Source organism: Colobus angolensis, unplaced genomic scaffold (assembly GCF_000951035.1).
Source record: "Colobus angolensis palliatus isolate OR3802 unplaced genomic scaffold, Cang.pa_1.0 Scaffold23, whole genome shotgun sequence".
In the NCBI taxonomy this organism is placed as follows: Eukaryota; Metazoa; Chordata; class Mammalia; order Primates; family Cercopithecidae; genus Colobus; species Colobus angolensis.
The window spans coordinates 16433860-16458790 of record NW_012115488.1 but is presented as its reverse complement, the minus strand read 5'-3'; the positions used below and the strand labels follow the sequence as shown (position 1 = coordinate 16458790).

At 35.8% G+C, this 24931-nt stretch overlaps 1 long non-coding RNA gene across 1 annotated transcript in view; it reads right to left on the bottom strand.

Moving 5' to 3' along the window:
* LOC105513435 overlaps nucleotides 1-24931 on the bottom strand; it is a 169546-nt gene that overhangs the window by 131379 nt on the left and 13236 nt on the right. The window contains exon 2 of the long non-coding RNA XR_001002028.1: nucleotides 17916-17977. This is a non-coding gene — a long non-coding RNA (uncharacterized LOC105513435). The remainder of the gene's footprint in view (nucleotides 1-17915; nucleotides 17978-24931) is intronic.

Below are 24931 nucleotides of genomic sequence, written 5' to 3'. Positions count from 1 at the left end.
CACCGTGATCCACTTACATGCAGTTCCTAGCACAGTCAATTTCGTAAAGACAGAAAGTAAAATGGAGGTTGCCAGGGCCTGGGGCAGATGGACAGTTGTTACTGGATTACAGTTTTACTTGAGCAAAATGAAACGAGTTATGGAGATTGATTGCACAACAATGTGACTGTATGCTACTGAGCTGTACACTTTAAAATGGTTAACCACAATTTAAATAAATAAACACAGCAACAGTAGCAATAACACATGATGAGAGAAAAGAATCAGTTGTGTCCACCAGAGGTCACCCTCACTCAGGGCCCAACAGCAAGTCTCTTCAGAGCAGTGCCCTGAAGCTATGGTTTTGTTCAGTGCTGCCCTCAAGGAGGGCAAGATTGAATAAAGAGAGTAACCACGTAACAAGGGAGGCACTTAAGTAACTTTAGAAAAAGCTGTTTTTCTCAGAATTATTCCCCACAGAAAAGGGGCACCTGGTTTAGGCATCAAAAACCTTGTTTAGAAAACAGAAAGATGAAGGAGCTAAGATTTTTACGTTAATGCAGTAAGAAAGATGGGTGGGCATTACACAAAGAACATGACACAAGAAAAGCCAAACTTCTGGAGTAAGAGCATAAAGCTAGAGAGCTCCAAACACATGGAAGAGAAATGAATGACCTGAAAAGCGAGCCACATTTCTACATGAGGACAAGAGTGGGTCATTACTTGGCCAGGGGGCAAGTTCTACCTGACAGGGAGTGGCATCTGGGTTCTGTAGGCTGGCCAGAGTCATCAGGCTCCATGTTTCCCAGTTGTTATGGGAACTGTGTAGCTGCCTACTAGTTTCTTAGACCTATTTTAATACACAGAGGCAAAAGATCAGCACATTTGGTGATTAGGAGGTCAGCGTCAGGCTTAAAGAGAATATTTTCAATATGTTTGTGGAATTTGAAGTTATATTAACCACAAGAGATCAAAAAGTGAGAGCGAAATGAATAATGGAGGGAACAGATAGTGATCTTTTTTTAAGAGAGCTGTTCTGAAAAAGAGAGAAATAAGATATTAGTCTTAGAGGTCAGCAGGGACAAGCATGAGAGATAACAATGTTTTCTTTTCTTCTGTAGCAGGTCAATTAAGGTCCCCAATCCCCAAGACAGTCACACCCTGGGCCACAGAATATGTGAATATCTTACCTTGTATAGCAAAAGGGACTTTGCAGATGTGATTAGAGTTCAGAAACTTGAGATGGAGAGATAATCCAGGTGAACCCAGTCTAATCACACGAAATCCTTAAGAGTAGAGAACTTTTTCTGGCTAGGTCACAGGTGCCACACTGGCAGATCTGAAGATGAAGGAGGGGGCCATGAACCATGGAAAGTAGGTGGTCACTAGATGCTGGAAAAGCAAGAAAACAGATTCTACCTTAGAGCCTCCAGAAGGAACCAACCCTGCCACTACCATGACTCCAGCCCAAGGAAACCAGCGTCAGACATCTGACCAATACTGTACAATAATGAATTTGTGGTGTGTTACATTTATGGTAATTTGTTACAGATGCAATAGTAAATGAAGGCACTTGTTTACAAGAAAGCTTTTCAAATAACAAAAGTACAGTGTAGAAGAGTACAAAATTATCTATTACAGTATTAACTAAAGCATTAAATTGAGGTTACTAAACACACATCCCATATGTCAAAGTGCTATAGATATACCAGTTATTCTAGCCATGAGAGGACTAAACAACTATAATAGTTGTTTCTTGAAATAATATGTTTCTTGAAAATGCGAATTTATGAGTCTTTATTTTATTGGGTTTTTTTTGAGACAAAGTCTTGCTCTTGTCACCCAGGCTAGAGTGTAATGCTCACTGCAACCTCCGCCTCCTGGGTTCAAGCGATTCTCCTGCCTCAACCTCCTGAGTAGCTGGGATTACAGGCGCCCACCACCATACCAGGCTAATTTTTGTATTTTTAGTAGAAATGGGGTTTCACCATGATTGCTAGGCTGATCTCAAACTCCTGACCTCAGGAGATCCCCCACCTCAGCCTCCCAAAGTGCTGGGATTACAGGCATGAGCCACCGCGCCTGGCTGTGAATATTAAATAATGAAAAACTAACAGAACAAAGAAGAGAAAAAGAAGCATACTTGAGGGAAAAGTATTGCTTCTAAATCAGAAGCATTTATCATTTATTCAACACATATCTATTGAATACTTTCTCTGTGTTCTGCTCTATAGTAGGCTATGGTGATAGGACAAAGAAAACAAGATGGACAAACTCCTCCTTCTCCAGAAGCTCACATTCTAATGTTAGACTAAAACAATAAAGAAATAAGCACATAAAAAGATGTCACATGACAAGTGCCTGATAGAAAAATAAAATGGAATTTGAGGATATCTGGTGACTGAAGGAAATGTTAATATCAAGGATGGCAAGCGAAAGACTTCCTGAAAAGGTGGCCTAAGAGATGCTACTGGAATATACTAGGGGAGTAAGTATATGCATATCTGGGGACACATGTTCCAGGCAGAGGAGACAGTAAGTGCAAAGACCCTGGGGTGTGTGCACATTTGGCAAGTTGAAGGCCGAATGAGCAGTGCCCTGTGTGTAGCCCAATGAGAAGGGGAAAAGTGCTAGGAAATTAGTTCAGAAAGGAACAAATATATGTATGGGGAGACAATGACATAGAACCTTATATGGCAATTTTAAGACTTTTGCTTTTACTTTAAGACACAAAGCCACTGGAAATAGAGTTTTGAACAGAGCTGTGACATAATTCAAGCTAAACACTAAAAGAACCACTCTGAGTGCTATCTTGAAACTAACCAGGGAAGGAAGTGAAGCAAACATACAACAATTTCAGTTTGAACCGGAAATGATGCAGACTTGGATTACAGCAGCAACCCCGAAAGAGGTGATTGGGAGCAAAATTAGATGTAGTCCACAGAAGAGATATGGAGTCAAGAGTGAGTCCATGATTTGGGGCCTGAACAACTGGAAAACTGACTTGCCACCCTGGGGAGATCACACAAGATGACATGGCTGTCTACCATTTGCCTCTAGAGAAACCTTCCAAATCACCTCGCCCCACTCCAGACACATTAGCCACATTCTCTTACTGCCTCGTCTCTTGGCTCTGCCTCTGTGGTGCTCTAGCCTGATCCTGCCTCCAGTCTTTTCCATTATCTGTGCTCCACACCTTCAAGGGTGGAGTCAAGCACTCTTGGTATTGCCTTCATTTTGCTTGAGGATTGGAAGGGAAGGAGAAACAACAGTTTTCTCTTTGCAAATTCCTCTCTAAGTATTCCATCTTAGTAAATCAAAAATGAATCTCTGGGTGTTGTCAGTGGTGATGAATGGGTCTCTGAAACACTCAGATCCTGAAGGATGTATAGGTTTTGTCTAGTTCCTCCATTAAAATCGTGAGGGTATGCATCCATATCATTCTCAGTTTTGAAGCTGTAGCCAAAATATAGATGCAACAGAAAAAGTCTCTTTTATATTCATCATGGTAAATATATATGATATCATGTAGTCAACAAAATAACAATTATAAATAATAAAAATGTGACTTATCTCCTTGTATAAAAGTAAGAAATTAAAAATTAGGCCACTTACAAGATAAACATTAATATATAAATATGTAATAACTATAATAAAATCAAAGATATTAAATCAAACTATATTAAAAATAAAAATTTTAAAAATCAATATTAACAAAAATAAACATTAAAGATATCACCTGCCTAGTAAATTGAATATGATTAAGGGAATTACCCATTTACTATTATATGCAACAAGGATTAGTGGGAAGTCTGTTAATTGGTATGAATTTATAGATTTATAGACTCTAAAAATGTATTTTTTACAAAATCACTAAAAAATGGCAAAATATTTGTATAAACTAATTGCATAATTACATGTAAAAGTAAAATTTGGAAGCAATACAAAAGTCCAATAGTATATGATAGATTAAATCAATTATAGACTACCACTATGTATTTATTAAAAATCATGCATGTATATACATAGAAAGACAGGGGCAGAGAAATGAAAGATGTCCACACTATATTGCTAAGTAACAAAAAGTATATCACAAAATAATAAAGATAATGTGATCACATATGTGTTATACATAGATTACAGAATTCCCACAAATGTATGTGCATTTATATCATCAATAGCATCAGTAGCTTTTATTTTCTTTATTTTCTAAATTTTTCTATGTGTGTAAATTCTGTTGATAGAAAAAATAGCAATAAAAGTCATACAGATGTTTTCAGAAGATTTATGTTGACTTAAGAAAATGTTGATGGCATAATGTTGAAAAAGGAGAATATAAAATTACACAGAAAAAATGATTACAGATGGATAGAAAAGAAAATTTAGAGAAGAATAAAGGCTGTAAGAAAATGCATAGAAATATTCACAATGGTGATCTCCAGGTAATTTTTTTCTTTATATTTTATGAATGCCCAATATCAAGCATATATTATATTTCTCATCAAAAATGTTATTCTAAGACTTTTTTTGTTTGTATTGTTTCATTTGTCTCCCTGGCTGGATTGCTTTGTAAGCTTAAGGCTTGGAAGAGAACTGATTTTTATTGCTCATTCCCCTTCTTCACATCCCACATTGCCTTATTTTGAAGAAGCTTGCAGCTAATTGATTTCCCACTTCATCTTTGTCTTTCCACCAAGCCCACATTCTTATCTTCAATCTACCCCTTGTTGCTACTTTATTTCTGTCTCCTCTATTTCACTCTGGGATGATTGTTCTGAAATATGATTCATTGTTCTGAAATATCACCATTAATCACCACAGAGAAAAAACTGTGCAGATAGACATAGGAAAATCTGGACTTTTATAATGCAATGTCTAATATCAATGTCCCCAATGCAATTTTGATGTGAAAAGGATATCATCTAACAAAAGAAACAAAGATGAAGTCTCTGACATCCTGAGGAAAAAAAAAAAAAGCAAGAGTCATTACTATTAAGTCCTAGCAGGAGGGAGATACAGTTCTGAGTCACCAAACTAGATTATGTCCTCAAGGAAATCAGTAAAATTAAGACAATAAAAGCTGGCCCAGCTGCTTAATTAGCACACTGTACAGCAGATTATATTTTATAGTTTGATTTTTATATTCTAAGCTACAATCTAATAAGTTAAAACAATTACATTACCAAGGACTTAATAAGTTCTCTTTCTCATATGAGCTCACCACCAGTCACTAAACTTGCATATACTTTATATACAATCAGGGTGATTTTTGTTAGATACCTGATTCACAGACCTCCGTGCTAAAGTATCAGCAAGCAGTGAAATGCTTCCAGAACAGCTAACACACAAAATGCTATGCTTGGATCCCAGCTAGTGCCAGCTGAAGGAAATGATTCATTTATTAAGGCTGTAATTACAGGCTATGAAACAGCTGGTTATGGGCTCTTTCTCCCAGCCTGAGCTATTTTCTAACATCTGTTAGTATGAGCACAGTAAGGCACTGACTTATTCTTTTAAGTGTCCTCTTCCAGACAGAAAAAGATATTATGTTTCAGAGGGAGGGCTTAGGGTGTTCAGTTAGAACAATAAACAAGAGATCAAATGTTGGGGAGCCAGGATGACCAATACAGGAACTTGAAAAGGGATATATACTGAAGATTGTGTGACATCTCTTTTTAACTAAACAAAAGCCCATGTCATGTATGTCACCCTAGAAGAGGCTTTATCATCTAACAGTTCCAAGATGATGATGCTGATGTTAATGATAATGATGATGATGATGATGCCCTTTCATTGCTTTGGTTTTCTGTGCCCATTTCATTATAGAACCGGTATTAGTGTTTTGCTTTCTGTAATTCATATTCTCTCTCTCTCTCTCTTTTCTTTTTTACCAGAAGAGAGTGGTTTAATGTCATTGGTGAATTCAGGAAGAATAAACAGGACAACTCACCTCCTCTGCTTTTCTTCTTGAGAGTTGGGTTTTAACTGGAGGAGAGTATGAGAAGACCCATCTCATGTTATAACTTCCACAATTTAGTCTTTGTCACTTGAAGCAATGATTTTTGGCAGGGATCTGCTCCTCTTTTCTATTTCTGAATCTAGTCTGAGCTCAGGGCAGGATCAGGGCAGGATTCAGTGGACCCTCTTGAAGACCCAAACACACTGTCAGCACTTACTATATTTTAACAAATGCCATTCCTTCCTGTCAACTGCTAAAGGAATTTGTTATTACATTCTTTCTCCCTTAAAGCATTGAACCATCCTCTAGTTCCACTAGTTTTGTCTTGTCTAGCTCTCTAGTAGATTATAACCCATAGGAAAAAGGCTGAATCTTACTTCTATTTTCTCTCTTGTTTTAAATAACTCCCTGAACATAATTGTTAGTACTGCATGAATAAAAGATGGCACATAAGTATTATATATGCACCATAAAGTACCATCATTGTGAATTCAACTGGATTAAAAATTAAAACAATTTAATGAAAATTCACCTCATATCAGGATTTTATGCATTAACATTTTCTTTGAAGAATGCTTTGTGATGTATTTGGCCCTTTCTTACCCAGGTAGTTTTAACCTAAAGGTTGATATAGGAGATTTCTGAGTCAGCTATTGCTGTGGCTGTATTTTTCATTGTACCTTGTGCCCCAATCCCCAATAATGTAACATACGCACACACACATACACACACACAGACACACACACAGACACACACACACACACACACACACAGACACACACACACACACACACAGGCTTGAAGGCTTCAAAAACTGAAACATGTTAACATTATAAAAAAGATGCAATAATATGTAAAATAATATAAATATGACCTTCTGAACAAGAATGATCATTGCCTTTACTCCTGAAGGAGATAAGAAGGATTTTTCTTATGTTCTCCTCAGAAAAATTAAAAATCAGGAAAAACAAAACCCGTGTGTGTGTGTGTGTGTGTGTGTGTGTGTTGCATTATAAAATATGCTATAAGACATGAAGTGATATTATGCTTGGAGACAATTTTTTTTTTTTTGAGACGGAGTTATGCTCTTTTTGCCCAAGCTGGAGTGCAATGATGCGATCTTGGCTCACTGCAACCTCCACCTCCTAGGTTCAAGCGATTCTCCTGCCTCAGCCTCCCGAGTAGCTGGGATTACAGTCGTGCGCCATCATGCCTGGCTAATTTTGTATTTTTAGTAGAGATGGGGTTTCTCCATGTTGGTCAGACTGGTCTTGAACTCCCAACCTCAGGTGATCCACCTGCCTCGGCCTCCCAAAGTGCTGCGATTACAGGCGTGAGCCACCGTGCCCGGCCTGGAGACAATTTTTATACAAAAGACATATATTATTAATAAGCACTACAAACTTGCAATCTTTATCTTAATAAAGATTTACTTGATAAGGGTATATTGGTGACAGTGTGGTTAGTGGGAAGAGGACCGAGTTGGGAGTGAGAATACTAGATTTTAAGCTACCTCTCACACCAATGGGTGGCCCAATGTTGGACATTTGGATATGTACCTTACCCTTATGAGTATCAACTTTCTCATCTGTAAAATTAATGAATTAGAATTGCCCAGCTCTAATAGTGTACAGCTATTGTTTTAAAAATGTACAGTGAATGGGCTGTTCAAGCTAACAGTAACCTTTTTAAAAATATAGATCTACAAATAATGATCTGTATTAAATGGCATGGTTTAAAATAGAGTAAGACACTGAAACCAAATCCCAGTTCTACCACTTCTTACCTGCATGATGTTGAGCAACTTATTTAAGCTCTTTGTCAGTTTCCTTATCAATAAAATGTGGATAGTAAATAGTATCTGCTATAAGAACAAAATGAGATAATACTAGTAATTCCTAAAATGGTGACTCTCAGGTAGTAAAAAAAAAATTTAAAAAGCTATTTTTGTTAGCTTCTGAAGCACAAAACTATCTCTACCCCCAAAAAATATTTGTGGAAATAATATTTGGGGCCGAGATCACATAAAGAAAAAATAATCACACCTTTTCTGATGATCTCCTCCAAATAGCTTTAAGAAAAAGATTCAATATTCCATCTAAGAGCTGACTATCTGTACTATAAATATTCACTCTCATGTTTCTAAAACAAAATTATAATTTGGTTTACTCTTGGTGATTTAGAAAATGTATGATTCCTTTTATTGTTTGGTTATTCTTTGTTAATCTTATAGTTGGGTGACATCCCATCACCACCAGTACTTTCCCTCACATTTCCAGGGTGTAACCTATAAGAAGAAATTTAATACATAAAATTCCCCACTCCTGACATTAATCACATGGTAGGAGGTACAATGATAGGAATTAACCAGATATAGATAGCATTATTAGGACAATTAGCAATAATTCCTAATGTTATACAAATGGAGGAATCTTACTGTTACTTAAGGAGATACATCCTGATAGTGATTCAGAGTAAATTTTAATGATTGGATTTTGATGTGAATAAATTATTGTGAGGATGCTTAAGCAATGCTATTTCGAATTTTGAGACTTCTCTTCCTGATTATTGTGTGAGAAATGCGTAGTTGGTCTTTTTGTTCTTTGAAGGCTTGAATTATGTTGGACAGTGAATTACCTCATTTTAGGATCAATAAACCACTTCAAGCTTTAGAACTAGGTTCCTCTTTCAAGCCATGAATATAACGAGATGACACAGCAAATTGCCTAAAGAAGAAGATAACACTAAGAAAAAGAAAACTGAATGTCAATACCATTAGCAGGTATTGGGGACAATTGGACTTTGAAGGTATCCAATAAACAGATTCTTATACATTCTGACCTTCCATGAGCTGTATTCTGGAGGATAAAGGAATTAAAGGAAAAGTATAAAAATCAGAGATTTGGGAGAGTATGTAATTATTTAAACACACTTTACAAAATATATTTTCTACCAAGGTATGATAAAGGTATGCTATATTTCTAGATTTCATGCTTGTGCAGTTTTCTAAAAAATTCATGCTTTGCTTTGCCACTGTACAGAGTGGGAATAAAAACTCAAATGCTATTTTGTTGTTTAGTTGAAGTTAGGTCAGTACAGAGATGCAGAATTCATAAACCAGCTTTTCTTAAAAGACAATTGTCTTTTTGAGAATATACACTTACAGTAATACGGTGAGGTTTTCTAATACCTTGTAATAATTTCTTCCTCGTGGTAGAATTGAGTAATTAACTAATTGAAGATAGACAGCTTGATTGTATCTTTTTTTTTTTTTGAGCTACTAGCTCAGGCACAGTAAAATAAACCATCAAGCAGCGTCCTAAAGCCCCCATCCAGTCCCTAGCTCCCAGATATTTCTAGACAAATGTTGGGCCAGAAGGGAACCTGCTGCCTTGAATGGAAGAACTCAGTCCTGACAGAATTCATCACCTGCTAACGAAAGAGCCCTTGGGCCTTGAATAAACATCATTGTAGGGAGGCACTCACCATGGGCTTTGAGTGACACCCCAGGGTCATTCTGGCCTCAGATGTGACCCAGCACATTGCCAGATTTGGTGGCCATGGGGAGAGACCCCTTCTGCTTGAGAAAAGGAGAGAAAAGAGTAAAAAGGACTTTGTCTTGCAACTTGGGTATGGGTACCAGCTCAAGAACGGTAAAAGAAAGTACCAAGCAGATTCCTAAAGCTACCAATTATAGGCCCTGGCTCCTAGATAAGATTTCTAGACCCACACTGGGCTAGAAGGAAACTTGCTGCCCTGAAAGGAAAGATACAAGCTTGGCTGGATTCACTATCTGCTTATTAAAGAGCTCTTGGGCCTTAAAAAGACAAGAGCGGTAGCCAGGAAACAGACATCACAGGACCTGGATGAGACCCAGTACTGTCCAGTACTGTCCTGGCTGCAAGTCCGACCCAGCGCAGTCTCAGTGGTGGAGGCCACAGGGGTTCTTGCATCACTCCATCCCCAGTTCTGAGTGGCTTAGCACAGAGAGAGAGAGACTTTGCTTATTTCGGGAAGAGTAAGGGAAGAAAACAAGAGTCTCTGCCTGGTAATCCAGCAAATTTGCCCAGATCTCATCTAAGACCACCAAGGTAGTACCTCTATGAATCTGCAAGACTCACAATGTTACTGGGTTTTTAGGATGCTCCCTAACGTAGATACAGCTGCAAAGACAAAAGACTTACATCACAACATTCAATTCTCATTGAATACTTGCAAAGACTTCCCAAGAAGTATGGGTATGAATAAGCCCAAACTGTGAAGATGACAATAAATACCTAACTTTTCATTGACCAGACATTGACAAACATCCACAAGCATCAAGATCATTTAGGAAAACATTACCTCACTAAAGAAACTAAGTAAGGTACGAGAGACCAATCTCAGAGTGACAAAGATATGTGACCTTTCAGACAGAGAAATAAAATAGCTATTTTGAGAAAGCTCAACAAAATTCAAGACAGGGAATTTAGAATCCTATCAGATAAATTTAACAAAGAGATTGAAATAATTTTTAAAAATCAAGCAGAAATTGTGGAGCTGAAAAATTCAATTAATGCTGATGAATGCACCAGTCTTTCAACAGGAGAATTGATCAAGCAGAAGAAATAGTCAATGAGCTTGAAGACAAGCTATTTAAAAATAGATAGTCAGAGGAGGCAAAATAGAATAAAAAAGAATGAAGCACACCTACAAGATCTAGAAAATAACCTCAAAAGTACAAATCTGAGAGTTATCATGCTTAAAGAGGAGTTAGAGAGAGATCAGGGTATAAAGTTTATTAAAAGGGGAAATAACAGAGAACTTTTCAAATATAGAGGAAGATACCAAAATGTGAGTAAAGAAAGGTTACAGAACACAAGCAGATTTAACCCAAAGAAGACTACCTCAAGATATTTAATATTCAAACTCCCAAAGTTCAAGGCTAAACAAAACAGCAAGAGAAAGGAAACAAATAACATAAAAAGGAGCTCTAACACTTCTGGCAGCAGACAACTCAGTGGACATCTCTCAAGCCAGGAAAGAGTGGCAGGATATATTTAAAGTGCTGAAGGAAAGAAACTTTTATCCTAGAATAGGATGGAGAAATGAAGGAGAAATAAAGAGTTTCCCAAACAAATGCTGATATATTTTGCCAACACCAGACCTGTCCTACAAGAAATGCTAAAGATAGTTCTTCAGTCTGAAATAAAAGGGTGATAATGAGCAAAATGATATCATCTGAGGGTACAAAATTCACTGGTAATAGTAAGTACACAGCCGGGGACGGTGGCTGACGCCTGTAATCCCAAGACTTTGGGAGCCGAGGCAGATGATCACCTGAAGTCAGTTCAAGACCAGCCTGGCCAATGTGGTGAAATCCCATCTCTACTAAAAATACAAAAATTATCTGGGCGTCGTGGCACATATCTATAATCCCAGCCACTTGGAAGGCTGAAACAGGAGAATCGCTTGAACCTTGGAGGTGGAGGTTACAGTGAGCTGAGATTGCACAACAGGACTCTAGCCTGAGCAACAAGAGTGAAATTCTGTCTCAAAAAAAAAAAAAAAAAAAAGTAAGTACACAGACAAACACAGAATATTATAACATTTTAATTTTCATGTATAAACTACTCATATCTTGAGTACAAAGACTAAAAGATTAACCAATAAAAAATAATAATCACAACAACTTGACAAGATATAGATGGTTTAATAAGACATAAATAGAAACAATAAAAAGTTAAATGGGTGGGAGGAAATGAAGTTAAAGTGTAGAGTTTGTATTAGTTTTGTCTTTACCCATTTGTTTGTTTGTTTGTTTGCTTTTGCAACCAGTGGTAAGTTGTCATCACTTTAAAATATTGGGTTATAAGATGTTATTTGCAAGCCTCATGATAATCTCAAATCAAAGAAATCTATAACAAATACAAAATAACAAGATATTAAAACTTACCACTAGAGAAAATCACCTTCACAAAAAGGAAGACAGAAAGGAAGGAAGAGAAGACTGCAAAACAACCAGAAAACAAATAACAACATGGCAGAAGTAAGTCCTTACTTGACAATAATAATATTAAGTGTAAATAGACTAAACTCTCCAATCAAAAGTCACAGAGTGGCTGAATGGATGAAAAAAAATCAAGACCCAATGATCTGTTGCCTACAAGAAACACACTTCACCTATAAAGACACCCATAGATTAAAATAAAGGGATGGAAAAAGATATTCCATACCCATGGAAACCAAAAAAAAAAAAAAGCAGGAGTAACTATACTTACATAAGGTGAAATAGATTTCAAGACAGAAAGTATAAAAAGAGACAAGGAACAACATTATACAGCAACAAAGGGATCAATTCAGAAAGAGGATATAACAATTATAAATATATGTGCACCCAACACTGCAGGACTCAGATATATATAGCAAATTAGATCTAAAGAAAGAGATAGGCCCCCATACATTAATAGCTGGAGACTTCAACACCTCACTTTCAGCATTAGACAGAGCTTACAGAAAGAAAGTTAAAAAGAAACATTGGACTTAATCTGTACTATAGACCAAATGGACCTAACAGATATTGACAGAACATTTTTATCTAATGGCTACAGAATACACATTTTTCTCAGCACATGGATCATACTGAAGGATAGACCATATGTTAGGTCACAAAACAAGCCTTAAAACATTCTCAAAAACTTGAAATTATATCAAGCATCTTCTCTGACCACAGTGGAATAAAACTAGATATCGATAACAAGAGAAATTTTGGAAACTATGTAAACATATTGAAATTAAACAGTATGCTCCTAAATGACCAATAGGTCAATGAAATAATTAAGAAGGAAATTTTAAAATTTCTTGAAATGAATAAAAATGAAAATACAGCATGACAAAATCTATGAGATACAGAGAAAGCAGTACTAAGAGCACAGTTTATAGCAATAAGCACCTATATCAAAAAAGTAGAAAAATTCAAATAACCTATGATACATCTTAAGGAACTAAAACAAGAGGAAAACCAAACCTAAAGCTAGTAGAATAAAGAAAATAACAGATTAGAGGAGAAATAAATGAAATGAAATCAAATAAAATACAAAAGATCAATGAAATGAAAGTTGGTTTTATGAAAAGATAAAAAGAATTGACAAAATTTTAGCCAGACTAAGAAAAAAAAGAGAGGACTCAAATAAATCAAATCAGAAATTAAAAGCAAGACATTAAAAATGATACTGCATAAAGTCAAAGGATCAATAGAGAATACTATAATAACTATATGCTAATACATTGAAAAATCTGGAAAAAATTTGTAAATTCCTAAACACATACAGCCTACCAAGATTGAACCATGAAGAAATTCAAAACCTGAATAGATACATTGTAAATAATAAAATCAAAGCCATAATAAAAAGTCTCCCAGAAAAGAAAATCCAAGGACTCCATGGCTTCACTGATGTTTACCAAACATTTAAAAAGGAACTAATATCTATTCTACTCAAACTATTGTTAAAAACAGAAGAGGAGAGAATACTTCCAAACTCATTCTATGAGGCCTGCATTACCCATATACCAACACCAGACAAAAATGCATCAAAAAAGAAAACTACAGGCCAATATCTCTGATGAACATTGATGCAAAAATCCTCAACACAATAATAGCAAACCAAATTCAACAAGACATTAAAAATATCATTCATCATGATCAAGTGGGATTTATCCAAAGGATGCAAGAATGTTTCAACATATGCAAGTCAATCAATGTGATACATCATATCAACAGAATAAAGAACAGCAATCATATGATTATTTTAATTGATGTTGAAAAAGCATTTGATAAAATTCAACATCCCTTCATGATAAAAATTCTCAAAAAGCTGTATAGAAGGAACATACCTCAGCACAATAAAAGCCATATACAACAAACCCAGTTAGAACACAACTCAATGCAATAAAAACCATATTCAACACCCCATACTGAACAGGGAAAAACTAAATGCCTTCCCTCTAAGACCTGGAACAATACAAGGATGCTCACTTTCACCACCACTGTTGTTCAGCATAGTATTGAAGGTCCTAGTTAGTGCAACAGACAAGAGAAAGATATAACAGGCATCCAAATTGGAAAGGAAGAAATCAAATTATCCTTCTTTGAAGATGATATGATCTTATACTTGGGAAATTCTAAAGACTCCACCAAAAAATTATTAAATGATAAACTCAGCAAATTTCCAAGATACAAAATGAAAATACAAAAACCAGGAGGATTACTATATGTCAACATATTGTTTCTTTTTTCAGCAAACAATCTGAAAAAGAAATCAAGAAAGTAATTCCATTTACAAAAGCTACAAATAAAATTGAGTATCTGTGAATTAACTTAACCAAAGAAGTGAAAGATCTCTACAATGAAAAGTATAAAACACTGATGCAAGACATTGAAGAGGACACAAAAAAATGGAAAGATATTCCACGTTCATGGATTGGAAAAAATCGATATTATTAAAATGTCCATACCACCCAAAGCAATCTACGGATTCAATGGAAAGTCTATTAAAATGCCAAAGACATTTTTCACAGAAGTAGAAAAAATAATCATTAAATTTATATGGACATACAAAAGACCCAGAAGGCCCAAGCCATCCTGAACAAAAATAATAAAACTGGTGAAATCTCATTATCTGACTTCAAATTAGACTACAGAACTATAGGAACCAAAACAACATGATACTGGCATAAAAATAGACACATAGACCAATGAAACACAACAGAGAACCCAGAAATAAATCTGTACATCTGTGGTGAACTTATTTTGAACAATGGTGCAAATAACATACAGTGGAGAAAGGGTAGTCTCTTCAATAAATGGTCCTGGGAAAATTGAGTATCCATGTATAGAAGAATGAAACTAGACTCCTATCTCTCATCATATACAAAAATCAAATCAAAACTAATTACTTATATCTAAGATGTCAAACCTGAAACTACTAAAAGAAAACATTGGAGAAATTCTCCAGGACATTGGTCTGGGCAAATATGGCAACCGAAGCTAAAAATGGATATATAGAATCATACCAAGTTAAAAAGTTTCTGCACAGCAAAGGAAACAATTAACAAAATAAAGAGATAACCCACAGAATGAGAGAAAATATTTGCAAACTATCCATCTGACAATGGATTAATAATTAGAATATATAAGGAGCTCAAACAACTCTATAAGAGAAAAGTCAAGTATTTCAACTTAAAGATAAGCAAAAGAGCTGAATAGACCTTTTCATATACCTGTTTGCCATTTGTACATCTTCTTCTGAGAAAAGAAGGCAAATGGGTATATGAAAAGGTGCTCAACATTATTGATTTTCAGAGAAATGCACATCAAAACTTCAATGAGATATCATCTCACTTCAGTTAAAAATGACTTTTATCGAAAAGACAGGCAATAACAAATGCTGATGAGAATGTGGAAAAAAGGGAATCCTTGTACACTGTTGGTGAGAATGTAAATTAGTACAGACACTATGGAAAACAGCACAGAGGTTCCTCCAAAAACTAAACATAAAACTACCATGTGATCCAGCAATCCCATTACTGGCTGTTTGGCCAAAGGAAATAAAACCTGTAAATCAGTTACCATGTTCATTGCAGCACTATTCACAGTTGCCAAGATTTGCAAGCAATCTAAGTGCCTGTCAACAGATGAATGGATAAAGAAAATGTGGTACATATACACAATGGAAGACTATTCATCCATAGAAAAGAATAAGATATTGTCATTTGCAACAACATGGAAGGACTGGAAGACTTTATGTTAAAGGAAATAAGCCAGGCATAGAAAGATAAACTTTGCATGTTCTCACATTTGTGGGAGCTAAAAATGTTTTAAAATGTACACATGGAGGTAGAGAGTAGAACGATGGTTACCAGAGGCTAGGAAGAGTGGTGGGGAGGGGAGGGGAAAAGTGGGGATGATTGATAGGTGTGAAAATATATTTAGAGAGAACAAATAAGATCTAATACTTGATAGCACAATAGGGTGATTATAGTCAGCAATAATTTATTGTACATTTTAAAATAGCTAAAAGTAAAATTTAAATCTTTGTAACACAACACAATGGTAAATGCTTGAGAAGATGTACGCCCCATTTACCCTGATTTGATTATTATATAGTGTATGCCTGTCTCAAAATATCTCATGTACTGCATAAGTATATATACCTACTATGTACCATAACAATTAAAAATTAAATTTTTTTAAAAAATTAAGAAACAACATACATAATGTGTCTAATATTATGACAACATATTCTAGCACTTAAATAAATACAATTAATTGCACATTGCAAAATCCTCTTGATATGAGTAATTCAGGTTTTCTAGATCATGAATCTAAGCTTGACTCCTTAGCCCCAAACCATGTGTACAATTACTTACCAATCATCCCATTTGGCACTTCATACTTAACAAAACTTATCTGAATTTAAATAGTGCAACCCAAAATCTGCTCCTGGCCCTGTGTCCTATTTTAGTGAAATATGACCATTATCCATCTAGTTGCAAAATTTTGAAATTTCAGTGTTAAGCTCAATACTCACTCTCCTTTCCAGTAAATCCTGTCAATTGTACCCTCTAAATGGGTCATGAATCCATCCTCTCCTTTCCATTCCCACTGCCATTACAGCAATCTTAATTTATTTCTGTTTGCTTAAAAGAGACAAAAGCTTTGGAGATGGGTGGTTATGTTGGCAGTTTGTAAATGAAAACACAAACCATCAATCATAGGCATAAATCATATAATATTCGATTCCTTTGATAGAAGAGAGGCATTAAATTCTAAGAGCTCTTTTTTATAAATGTTAGGTTCAGTTACTGTGCTGAACTGGCTTAATAGGTTAACCCTCAGAGTCTAAGTGGTGGCTCACGCCTGTAATCCCAGCACTTTAGGAGGCCAAGGTGGGTGGATCACTTGAGGTCAAGAGTTCAAGACCAGCCTGGCCAATATGGCAAAACCCCATCTCTACTAAAAATACAAAAATTAGCTGGGCATGATGGTGCACGCCTGTAATCCCAACTCCTCGGGAGGCTGGAGCTGGAGAATCACTTGAACTCAGGAGGTGGAGGTTGCAGTGAGGCGAGATCACGTCATTGGACTCCAGCCTGGGTGACAAGAGCGAAACTCCATCTCAAAAAAAAAAAAATTGTATATTGGAACAAAGACAGAGAAGACATGGGGTCCAGGGCAACAATAGTCTTAGAGAAGATACACCTTTAAGGCAAATATTAGGGGAAATCTTTAGAAATAGATACCCAAAAAGCAGTATTATTTTGAATTTGAGGGGTAAATTTTTAGAGGGGAGAACATAGATTTTTCTGTTATCTTCATGACTTCACACCAGCCATGCAGAGAGGCATTAGGGAGTTCCCCATCACCCACTGCAGCATCCCAAGGACTTCCTATCACATTGTTTTCCACAGCTGGGTATAGCCCAGGTCCAAGGAAATTGCATCAAGTCACAGACCCCAAGGCCAATGTTCTTAGCTTTGGGTGCATCAGAATCTCTAGAATCAAAATATAAATGTCTGTTCCACTTTCCAGGAGATTCTAAGTTACGCTTCAGATTGTTGAACACATGACATGACACTGATGAAGTAAATAATAGTAAATGCGACCCCTAACTGAGTACCTTCTCTAGATTTAGCATTTTACTCAATGTTTTAAATACACGGGTTCATTTAATATTTAATCTTCACAAAAATGTGAGGTCAATATTGTTAACCCCATTCCAGCCATAAGGAATCTGAAGCTCAAAGAGCAGTTTGCAAGTTACATACCCAGAATTCAAATCTGGCTCCCGTTTACACCAAATTCAAACCCATAACCTACCACTGCACAACGCTTTCTCTTTGAGATGCTGTCGTAGTTGTAACCTCCATCCAGATACTTACTGCATAAGCCTGATGACTGTTTGGAGAGTAGGGAAGAGGGTGGGTAAGTTCATCCTACCTCCATTTACTTCTTATTGGAAAATTGATGCTTCTCTTTTCAAGGACTCTTCCAAACAGGGCCTAGGATAAAATTTAATGGGTTGACGACAATATAATAGGTCTCTTCATCTGTAGACTGCCAGTAGAAATTTATTTCAGAAAACACCAACCTTTAAATGGCTTCCATACCTTTCCCACAGGTTGACAAATAAACAGTTTCCTCGGATTCATCATGTGTCCTGAGACCTTCTCGGATTTCCTAATGTCTCCATCCTCACCACATCATTAGCCTCAGACCTGTTTCTTGGCTCTCCAAGTCTCACATCAGCAGTTCATTAGGCTTTTCTACATCTTTTCTCTTTCTTCCTGATACCAGTAGCTCACTTTTAGTTGACTTAAGGTCACACCAGTACTACTCTTTTTCCTTTTTTTCGTGATTTATTCTTCCAAAAAAACAAACTAACAAAAATAAACAAACCTAGGTTTATTACTGCTGGAATCAAGGAGTAAAATACATTCAGAACTCTGTTACAAATCTTACAGTGGCCTCTGTGGCACAATCCTCTTTTTTAACTGCTCAAAAACTCCACACTTTTTACTGGGTGTCAAGTAACAATCTGTAAATGACATTTCCAACAAAAACGGGGAGGGGTAGGGGGGACATTACAACCTAACAATCAACATTTAAAATAACCTTCATTTCATTGTAAAGTAATAAGTAGGGAGGTCCCATCAAGTTCATAAATCAGTAGCTGATGTCCCAGAAAATAACCAGTGTCCCAACTTGCTTTCTCTTGCTATAAAATTCTGACACAGAAGCATTTTGACTCCTCAGATGTATTCATCTCTTGGATCTGACTGTTAGGCTGCAGAAGTAAAGGCTAGATTTTCTCCCAGCATCTTGTGCAGAGGTTTATCACATGACTGCCAACACAGCACAAGATCAGTAGGAGCCAAAGACTAATGAGCACAAAGTCTACCCAGGTACCACAAGGGGAATATAGTTAAAAATAGAAAATCATTTGTAGGGTTTGTGCCAATTTCTCTCTACATTATTACCTGAGAACAATTTAATAGAGAAGAGGCCTGAATTATAACTTCATGACCAGGGGGATTGTTGCTCATTTTTTTTAACCTGAAATAATGATCAAGTCATTTAAGGCTCCTGTCTATAAGATAATAACGAGAATATAGATGAATGGATGACTAGATAGATGACAGATCAATAGATAGATAGATCCATAGATATGGGTGGCGGGGCAGAGAATGAAGGGATCCATGGCTTCTTGTTACAAATAACTGTGGCACGTCATATCGCAAGTATTCTAGTGATTAGAGGCACAGATTAGAAAGAAAGAATGAGAATGCCGCATTAACTATGAGAGGTATAGAAATGCTCTTTTCCTAGTATGAAATGAAGCTAAAGTGAGGATTGTAGAATCCTGTTGATTAACAAGAACTGGCTGCACTGCCTAACGCCTTTCCTGATATAATTATGAGGGATGGGCATACACCAGATTTACATCCAGGTCAATTTATAATCTCCTGGATTAACCTGTCTGCCACATTATGCTGCCTAGTTGTTCATAAAGAATTCAGAGACGGTCATTCCTAACATACCAGCCTTTTATCATATAAATTATTGTTTCCCTGACATCTCCAGTTTTAGTTAATGGACAAGGATAAATGGAAGGAATTAGGATCTCTTATGTAAGAATAAAAAAAAAAAATGGACCTTAAAGAAATATACTGACAGTGTTAACAAGGCCTATTCCCTAAAAGTCAGTTCCTTCCCTTATTTATAATACCTTGAGGGAAAAGGGAAGAAAAATTATCTTTCTTCCTGATGCCAGCAGCTCACTTTTCATTTGTTTATTTGAAATGGAGAAGAACCACAAACTGAAACATAAATTTAAAAACCAGAAAGCCCATACATCTTTTTCCTAATGGTATCTAACTTCAAGAAAATAAAGTTTTGAACAGAGCAATTTTGGTTTTAGCATTGTACATGATAATTCTTTCATATCACTCAATTTACAAAATTTACATAAATCTGTATCAGGATTCATTATGTTCAATTATAGGTAAGGATACCTATTTTTGACTTGTAGGATTTAGGATATATATACAATATTATTCCATTGGTATCTCATTTGTGATACTATTTTATGTTTTGTCAGAATGTTAAACTGTGTCCCATAATTAACAAACTATGCCATATTTAATTATTTGTGTTTAATGTTTTCATTTAAAACTTACATCTAATTTTATAGTACAAATCACCAGGAAAAAATATTCAATTAGTAGGGATTTGCATATTATTTGTTTTTTTAATTGTACATCTACAAATTAAGCTACAGGCAAAATTATCAAGAAAATGTACAAAATGAAAAAAAAAAAAAAACAGAAAGTGTCACTGAATAAACCAAAAAGGGGCACTTTTTTACAGTATGACAGCTAACAAGAAGGCAGTGTTTCGATGTTCTGCCTCATCTGGGAATGTGCACATTGAGCAACTCAAATTTTTCACTGCTCCGCACGTGTCGTCAAATCAGCTCTGTGAGAACTCATTTTGAGAGGATAAGTAAATTTTAGTGCGTAGATGAATTGAAAATGTGGAATCTGTGAATAATGAGGATCTAATGTATAAACTATATAAACTATATGACAAATAGTCTCATGGAATCAAAGGGAAAGTGAATTAAAACAGAATTGAGAGACTATTGCAAAATTTAAAGACTTCAGTTTAAGCCTCATTTCATTTTAAGCATTAATAAAGGTAAAATTGATTCCATTATGTAAAATAACAAGAAAACTATTCCGTATAAATGAAATGCTTAATTTATCATTTGTTTGTTTGTTTAGTTCAGTAAGTGCCTTATGCTACTGTAGTAGACACTCACTATGGACCAACGTTGGGCTTTCCCCTACATCTAGGGACATGAGAGGATTACATTTCCCAGAGATCTTGTGGTTGAACATGGTCATGTGAGTTTCTTTTGCTCATGGACTGTGAGTAAAGACAACTGTCTTTTACAGGTGAATGCATTTGACAATGCTTAAATCTTCATATCACTACTCCTTTACTGTGACTCATAGCTTTCTCAACCGCGAAGCATCTCTCCATCAGTTTGAGTCACAGAGGAGGACAGAAAGCAGAACTTCTCACCACACCCCCATTATTGACATGCAAAAGACATATAGTATGAATAAGTAATAAACTATGCTGTTTTATATCATTTTGAAGAAATTTGGGGTATGTTTTAATTGCAACATAACTTAGTTATTGTAACTGATACAAACACCTAAAATAAGATTCTCTTTGGTCCTTTTGGAAATAGTGATAATATTCATTGAGTAATAATTTTGAGGAGATCATCATGCATGCTTATGTTCAAAATGGGTCATATGCTCAATTAATAAAATTAGGGTTTGCAATTTATTTAACACCTATTATGTCCCAGCCATTGTCTTAAACACTTTATATATATTCTCTTTTAATATTAACAATGATAAAATGAGTATTGCAATTGTGGTAGATGAAGGAACTGAAAACTCAGATGCCCAAGCACACAACCATAGTGAGTTTTGGAGCTACAATAAAGACTTGCATCCATCTGAGGTTAAAGCCTCTCTGTTAAGTATCATAAAGCTTCCTTAATTTTTTTAATACCATGTGTATAAAATCATATTCATAAATAAAAAAGATATGATTTCAAAAATAAATCATTAAGTATAGACTGCTGCCTGGGTCTAAAGCTTTTAGATAATCTCTTAGCTTGGATCCTTAAAGGAGTTCTATGCTGGGCTTCTGTACAATTCAGTACAATATAATGAAGCAACAGTAAACGTTTTTTATAATAATCATTTCCATATCTATTAATAGTCTGCTTATGTTAATGTAAACAAGTTTTCACAACTGGTTTTGCAAAATAAGTGCTGATGCCCTAAAGTAACCAATGATTATCCATAATGAATTATCTCTAATGCATCTAAAATGGCACTAGTCATATAACATCTTTGCAAGAATTGAGAAAGTAGACACTCAAATAATTTTGTGTTGTTCAAATAAGGAATCCTAGTTGAGAAAGGCTGCTAACAGTCTAATTTTAACCAAATTTTACCATCCAGTTTTATCTCATAACCCCAGAAATACTTCCAGGTTTGCTTCCAGATATAATTTACTGAGTACAGATATGAGGTATCAAGGTACTCAATACCTACTCTGTGATGCATTGGTGTTATATATGGATATACATTATACATAATGTATATATAATATGCCTATTACATATTTTATATATACATATTAACATATAAAAATAAATGTGTTATATATGTATGTATGCGTGTATGTATACTCATACATACACACGCGTGTGTGTGTGTGTGTGCGAGAATATATATATATGTGCTGTGGTTTGAATTGTTTTGTCCCCTACAAAACTCATGTTGAAAGTTAATCCCCAAAGCAACAGTGTTGGGAGGTGGAGTCTAATGGGAGGTGTTTATGTCATGAGTAGAGTCCTCATGAATGGATGAATGCCACTACAAGAAGGGCTTGCAGGAGTGGGTTTCTTCCCTTCTGCTCTTCTGCCATGTAAGAACAGTTTTCCCTTGCTCTGGAGGATAGAGCATTCAAGACACCATCTTGGGAGTAGAGACCCAGCTCTTAACAGACACCAGATGCCAGCACCTTGATCTTGGACTTCCAAACCTCCAGAACTGTCAGAAATAAATTTCTACTCTTTATAAATTACCCACTCTGTGGTATTTTGTTATAGTAGCACAAAACAGATTAAAAGAATATGTATACATATATATGATACATATAAAATACTCTAATTTAATTCCAATATCAACCTCGAATAGATCTGTGTTATGCCTGTTTTTCACACAAGGAAACATTAACTTAAATAAATACTCCCTCTACACCCTCTTTAAATTCTCCGGGTTCTCAGGTTATAAACATGCTCAAGCTCCCTTATATTAATCTTCCTCCCACAACTCTTCCTCAACCTTAAGTTTTGCTTGGCTTCCACTGCCAAGCTTTTGAAAATGCTAATCTCTGCTTATCACCTTCAGTTAGGAAGTAGCAAAGTCAGGATTCAAACTTAAGACAGACTGATCCTAAAGTATGGTCTAAGCTCTATACCATATGCATACTCTTAGATGTATATTTCTACAATTTTTTTTCTGAGGACATTTGTGTAGGGAATGTGACAGTGTGGTGGGTCTCTGAGCATGAAACAGAACATCAGGTTGTCACACAAATCTGTGATGCCAATGGTCACAAATTCACCTCTCATTCCCCAGAGTGCTGTTAAAAATTGTAACTTCCCTTGTTATCTCTATTAATTTCTCACTTTTCACAAAGGTAAACTCCATGCTCAGCTATCAGACAGAATCAGTTTAGAGCATTTCCCAACTCTGATTTTCTTTGTTGGAGGACAGTGGAGCAAGAAAAGCAATACATTTTTGCTCCTCAATTCAATCTTTTTCTAATTGAGTCAAGGGCTGCTTACCTCGAGCAAAGTTATACTTTTGTTTTAAACAAAGCCATCATTTATATATAGATCTTATCATGAGATGAAGGGCATATAGAAATGTCAGTATCACAAGTCAGAACTTTCTGAAGAGAGTTTTACCACATGGTGAAACTCCCAGTCCAGATTCGGTGAAATGTCAGAATCATGCAGAAATTCAGGAGCTAATGTAGTACAGTAATATATCTAATGTAAGAAATAGTCTTCCTTTAGCCAATTATTTGGTATTTCTACTCAACAGCTTTCACAACTAAGAAAATTGAATAAATCTGAATTAAAGGCTGAATCAAATAAGAAACTAAAATTAATTGCCTTCCAAAGTATAATTTTAGAAGCTGGTGGAAAAGTTCCCTGGAGGAAGGACTCTGAAATTAATAAAAATGACTGACTTAGCACCCACTATGCACCAGGTACTTCACTGTTCTTATTTCTAATTTTTACAACCCCATGAGGCAAATATGTGTTTCAGAAGACCTTTGACTATTTAAATTCTCCTTTGTAAAACGAAAGCCCCCTTAATATTCACCATGCTTTTAAGAATGTATTTTCCATTCTCTTGGGGGAAATACATCTCTTGATGTATTATGACTGTTATCCGTTATTCTTAGGTACACCTTCCTGGAAATAACAAATTTTTCATTGTTGTAACAAATAGAAGGATAATGCCTTTCATATTTTGAAGAAAATTTCTGTTCAAAAAATTGTTTCAGGGTTTTTAAATACTGCTACTAGGAAGAGAGAGACTAGTTGTAATTGGAAGCCATCACAGTGGACAAAAAGTAAATCTGACTTGAGGCTATCTGAAAGAGACTTTGCCAAAAATGTGAACCTGAGGAGACAATGGAACTCTCCCAGTCTGAATGAATGTAGATCACAAAGAACTGAAGCCTGAGCTAGAGGACATAAATGGTTACCAAAGTTGAGGACATGCTCGTGACACAGCCTCAGGAAGTCCTGACATGTGCCTAAGGTGGTCGGAGCATAGCTTGGTTTTATATATTTTAGGGAGACATGAGACATCAATCAATATATGTAAGAAGTATATTAGTTCCATCCAGAAAGGTGGGCACAACTCAAAGCAAGGTTTCCCCTGAGGACTTCCAGGCCATAAGTAGGTAAGAGACAAATGGTTGCATTCTATTGAGTTTCTGGTAAGTCATTCCAAAGAAGGCAATCAGGATATGCATCTATCTCTGTGAGTAGAGGGATGACTTGAATAGAATGGGATGCAGATTTCCCCTGAGCAGTTTCTAGCATAGAAGGGGCCCAAGTTATTTTTTCTTTCACAGGTGTATGCTAGAAATGGAATTTCTGGATTATAGGATATACATATTCTTTTTTTTTTTTCAATCAATCAAATTTATTTTATTTACATCCTATACACTGTGCCAAAAGTTTTTTTTTTTTTTTATTATACTTTAAGTTCTAGGGTACATGTGCATAGCGTGCAGGTTTGTTACATATGTATACTTGTGCCATGTTGGTGTGC